Genomic DNA, 6,068 nt, shown 5'->3' on the forward strand with positions numbered 1-6,068 from the left:
CTCACAACTTTGAGATACAGTAGTGATTGCTGTTGCTCTACATACAATTTAGAGAGGATGTCTAGCATTTTCTTGAGGGTCTTTCTCAACTTTTAAAGGTGCAAATAGTTTATTAAACATTGTTTATCCTGCATATTTTCTATCTAAATATCTGTCATTATGCAAAAGCCTCACACACAGGAAAGTAGTTTACTAAGCTATGGGTATTTATTTATCTGGGAGTTTCTAGTTGAATATTCTTTCTTGTTCAGGTTACAGAAACAGTACGAAAAGAAAAAGAATATTCTTTTTTTTTCGTATTGTGAGAAATACAGATAACAAATAAGTTTCAATTTAGCATATCTGCATTCATCATCTCTAATTTTTCACAAATATGAAAAATATGGTTTTCCAGAATTCAGTCAATAATTTTGGGTTACCTCTGAATCAAATTCTGGTCTTTGAATTTGACTTGACCACTGATTTTTCTTATGCCCTGGGGTAAGTGGCAAATAATACAGTTTGAACTTAACCAAAGTAGATTTATTCAAGAATGCTTACTTTTATAAATTAAAAAAAAAAATGGGAGAGAAGGAGGAGAAGGAAGGGAAAGGGGAGAGGTGGGAGGGGGGATGGAGAGGAGGAGGAGAAGAAGACATAGGAGAAGAAGAAGAAGAAGAAGAAGAAGAAGAAGAAGAAGAAGAAGAAGAAGAAAAATTATTATTATTATTATTATTATTATTATTATTATTATTATTATTATTATTTTGCTCTATGCTCCATCAAATCTATCTGTTGAATTCACTGTCAAGGAAGGTAACCAAGCCCGATACTATGGTTATATAATTTTATGACTCTTAATAACATTTGTTGTATGCAAAGCATAGCTAATGACAGAGGAAATGAAACCTTATGCTTCAGTGCATATACTACTTTTCTCTGCAGTTCATGAAAAATTAAAGGACACATTGAAAGCCACAAGTAACTGCTGAAGGATGGAATTAAGAAATAATATTCATGGATTTAATTTTTATTGAACTTCTAAGCATGATGTGTCATAATTGATTTGCTATATTCCAGTCCCTCTTTGAATTTTGAAAAAACAAATGTTAAGAAATGCTAGTTAAGGAATGTGTTGATCTGTGCTAAAATTATACAAGAGAGGAGCTCCTTTTTTGATACCCTCAGTCTAATCTGTTTTTTTTTTCTTCACCTAGCAAGGTTTTCTCCAAAGTTCAAAACATCTTCTCTAACATATGACTGAAAATACAAAAAGAAACTCATACTGGATATAAATTTTCATACACTTTTCTTCTTTGTATTATAGGATAAATTCTACTTATAAGAAAATTAGTATTAGAAGGGATTTCAGTAATTTTTGAGACTTTGTTTATAGAAGACAGTTTTTGTAGAGAATTTGTCAAGACCTTTTAGTATGATATGGGGGCCATTCTCTATATATTCAGACTATATTTGCATTCAAATAATTATATATTGTTAAACACTTTTGAGGTAGAATAGAATTTAATTCCAAAAGCCAATTTTATAAATGATTAAAAGACTCTTCATCTCAGAACTAGTAAGTGACAAAGCTGATCTTAGAAATCAATTCTTATGATGGTTAAGAAGAATATTGAAAACAAAATTCCTCTTCAAAAGAAGAAAATATTATTTTTCATGTGCAGGTCATAGGTAAGATAAACTGAATTTATTTTGCACTTTCTTTGTGAGGTCAGATAAATGCAGCTCAAAGAAGAAAGCAAACCTAGATTGGAGACCCATTAACCTAAGGTACAATGTGCATTCTCTTTTTTTTTTTAATGTATATATATATATTTAAGTATTTTTTTAAAATATTTTATTGGGAAACATGCATTCTCTTGACACTTGAGGTTAAAAACGAAAAGAAGTGAAAAAATAGTCTATGGAGAGTGCTCATTTTAAAACAAAAAGAAGATTTGAATGCTGCAGAAACTGATGGGGATTTTTGATTTGCTGAGTGTAGCTTATTAATTAATTACCTTCTTGAGATAATTAAAGCATTTGATATTCAAAATAATTGGAATTATTGAAAATAAAAGATTTTCCATGATAGTAATTTCAGTCTGCCTGCTGAAATTCATCCCAATAAGAAAAAGTATTTTTTAAAGATTATAATGATACTTATGGTATGGTCTACATGCATAATGTGTTTTCTATTTAAATAACTCAGGTATATTATTCAATATGACTCTTTTAGTTTGAGTTCAGTAATAGCAACACTGAGCAGCAATATTATATCTTGTTTCAAAGTTAGGCAAGGAGTCAACTACAGAAACTGAGGGAAATCTATTGTTTTAAAGCCATATGTTAGTATGTTTTGCTTTGGTAGTGGGGTAGGAGCTAAAAGATGGATTTATTGTATAATAAATTCTTAATGATTATATTCCTTTTTAAAATAAAATGTTTATTTCCTTTTAAAACACAAAAAATTAAAACAAAATTTATAATATAAAAATGTGAAAATTAAGTACTGATTTGTAGACCTCTGAGAATACCAGAAGTTTTTAATTTATTAGATATATGCTTTTCTTGCATGTATTCAATACATGAAAAACTTTTTTAGGTAAAGTACCTGATGCTTCAAAGTCTCAGTCACTCAGTGTTAGATCTTGATACACTTTATATTAGAAACAATTGAGGTGAGAAACATCCAAACCTGTGGAGAATCTTTACAAGAGGTTATGTGAAACAAAACTGATGACAGCTGCAGAAAGTAAGATTTCAAATGCTTCAGAGAATAACAGTTTTTCACCTTCTTCTATGCATCTGAAATTAAGGAGGGAATTTAAGGAAGATTACATGAAGGTGGGAGAAAGCAAGGAGGGATTGGATTACAGGGTAGTTAACAAGATTATGAGCTCTCTAGAGGGTGGTTATGCCTTCCAGGGGTATTACTTCTGGCATTTCAGAGGTTTGTTAACCTAGATGCACAAAAACAATTCACAGGGCTGGCTTAAAAGCTTTCATCAAAGCAATTGTAGTCCTGGGGCAGGACTACCCACCATGACCTGCCCAGTTAGGAATTCATGATTTATTACAGCACCCCTTTTCATCCACAGGTTTATATATAAAATGATTCCTTCATTTTCTAAAATCATTCTCAGTTAGTTTCAGTGAAAGTCATGGTTGAATTTGTTTTCAGGCCATTTCGTGAGCACTTACTTATGTATTGGGTTGTTGGAAAAGTCATGACGTATTTTGTCTATGTTTTTCAAAGGTCATTTATTTATATAAAGAACAAAGATCAATCAATGATATATTGCCCATTTTGTTTGATAACCTTTTCCCATCTTTCAGTGAGCGTCATGATTTCTCATTCATAGAACGACCTGTCTTTATTTGCGAAAAACTGAACAAGGTGCTGATTTACAGCCTCATCTGAATTGAACGTTATACCATGCAAGGAGTTTTGAAGACAGTGAAACAAGTGGAAGTCTGATGGTGCAAGGTCAGGCAAGTATGGTGTGTGTGGCAACACATCCCATTCAAGCTCCAATAATTTTTGACTGGTGATCAAACTTGTGTGTGGTCTCGTGTTGTCGCAATGGAACACAACTCCTTTACAATTAATAAGCTCTGGACATTTCTGGATGATGGATTCCTTCAAACTGTCCAATTGCTGACAGTACACGTTCGAATTGATTGTTTGGTTCCTTGGTAGGGGCTTGAAAAACACGACACCTTTAAAATCCCACCACACTGAGAGTATAACCTTCCTCTGATAAATGTCTGCTTTCAATGTCATTTGAGACAAATCATCACATCGGGACCAAGACTGTTTGTGCATCACATTGTTATCAATGATCCACTTCTCATCACCAGTTATCAGTCGCTTCAAAAAAGGATCACTTTCCTCATGTTTAATGAGCACATTGCAGATGTTTATACATGCCATCAAATGAACTTCTTTGAGTTCATGTGGAACCCAAATATTGAGCTTGCTTATATATTCCAGCTTCTTCAGGTGGTTGTGAATGCTTGAATGATGGATGTTCAATGTTTCTGTAATCTCTCATGTGGTGTAATGTGGATTTGACTCAATCAATGCCTTTATTTTGTCATCATCAATCTCGGTGGGCCTCTCTGACGGAGCAGTGTCGTTAAGATCAAAATCACCAGCACAGAATTTCGTGAACCATCATTGGCATGGACATTCTTGTAGAACATTGTCACCATGAACTTTATGCATCTTTTCACAAACTTGATGCACTTTCTTCACTTTATGGAAGTAAAACAGTAAAGTATGGGAAAAATGCACAGTTTGGTCTTCCATCTCCAACTTGTAAAATCTCCAAAACTCAACCAAATCACTCAATTTTTTTTTAAAGAATGAAGCTAGAACTGTCAGCTGTCAAATGACATAGCAATAACATAGATGTGAATGACTCCAGTACTTCCAAAAATGAACTTGTGCCATCTGTTGCAAACATGCATCATGATTTTTCCGACAACCCAATAGATTAAACGTGAGATTCTGTTTTAGAAATCAAGAGAAAGTGGCACTGTTCATGAAGATAATGCTCCAATGATGAAATACAACAAAACAAAAATTACTGGGTTTTAATTCCTGTTTCTTAAGAACTGGTTTTAACTTCATAAATTCCCAGCTCTGTGACATTACCAAATAAATTAGTTCTCTTATTTTTGTTGTATACCTACTTATATCACATCTTGTTATGAAGATCAGGCCAAGTTAATGCCCATAAAAGTGCTTTAAGAATTCACAGTATAAATTTTATGTGTTATCTTTTGAATGAGAGAAAGATAAGAATGAAGTTGAATAAGGAAATATAGCAAGTTGTATATAAAGAACTCTGTGTAGAAACTGCACAAAGAAAAACAACAGAAAACTGTATAGCCCAGATACTGACATACTGAGTGCCTATTATAACTCCATTTAGTTTTTTGTTTTCAATTTATTTCTCTATCTTCTGCTATTCAGGTGCTATAGAGACAGTTTCTTTGAATCATTATTGTGTGGTTTCTCAAAGACAATCTGGAGAAAGTTTCTTTGAAACTGTCCTCTGCTGTTTTCCAAAGATAATTCTTGGTTAAAAATAAATACATAAATTAAAAAAGTACTTTGATCATCGCTCTGGTTTCTGCATCTTTGACTCCTTCCTTTGACTTACTTCTTCCCCCCTGGTAGGTAAATGGTTCTTACATTCCCAAAGACACACATTCTTCGAGTTTCTGGACAAGTTGAAGACTTGTACTGCAAAACTCTGCCATTCAAACAGAAAGTTTCAGTCAAAGAAAGTTTAAACTTGGTACTTTATTTACAGTGAAAATGACCTTTATCTAAAATAATTGTGTGCTCTCATGTCAAGGAGAATTATGGATTCAGGTTTCTAAATGTTGAAATCTATTTTGATAAAGCTCTTTGTTTCAATACATGATACTAAATATCTAAATACTAAATACTAAATACTAAAAATCACTTAATGCTTTATATATTTTTTTAAATTCATGAAAAACAAAGTTAAATATTTTAGTACATTATAATGATTTACTATTCAATTTCACATTCTCTGGGAATTAAGTACCCAATGTGTTAGCAAGATTAATTTGCTGGACTGTCCTTTTTAGTGTTCTTGGACAAATCTGCTAACCATTTCATAAATCTATATTTCATAGGTAAAAATCAATCATATTTATAACATCAGTCCAAAAAGGATATATTAACTAAATTTTGGTCTATCTATTTTTAATCGCTTTATTGAGGTATAATTTCCACACCATAAAATTCACTCATTTTAAGTGTACTCATCAATTATTTTGACTAAATTTACAGAGCTGTGTATTCATGACCTCAAATGAAAAAAAATAAAAACAAGGACCATTGTGTATGTTTGCAGTTAAAACTCACTTCCAGCTCCAAGGAACCACTAATTTACTTTGTTTTCATAGGTTTGGCTTTTTGTGGGCATTTCATATAAATGGCATCATATAATATATGGTTTCTGGCATCCAGTTTTTTTTTTACTTGTCATGATTCTTTTATCTATGTTGTAGTATGTGTAAATACTTTATACTTTTTTATTGAT

Source organism: Hipposideros armiger, unplaced genomic scaffold (genome assembly GCF_001890085.2).
Source record: "Hipposideros armiger isolate ML-2016 unplaced genomic scaffold, ASM189008v1 scaffold_251, whole genome shotgun sequence".
Taxonomy (NCBI): Eukaryota; Metazoa; Chordata; class Mammalia; order Chiroptera; family Hipposideridae; genus Hipposideros; species Hipposideros armiger.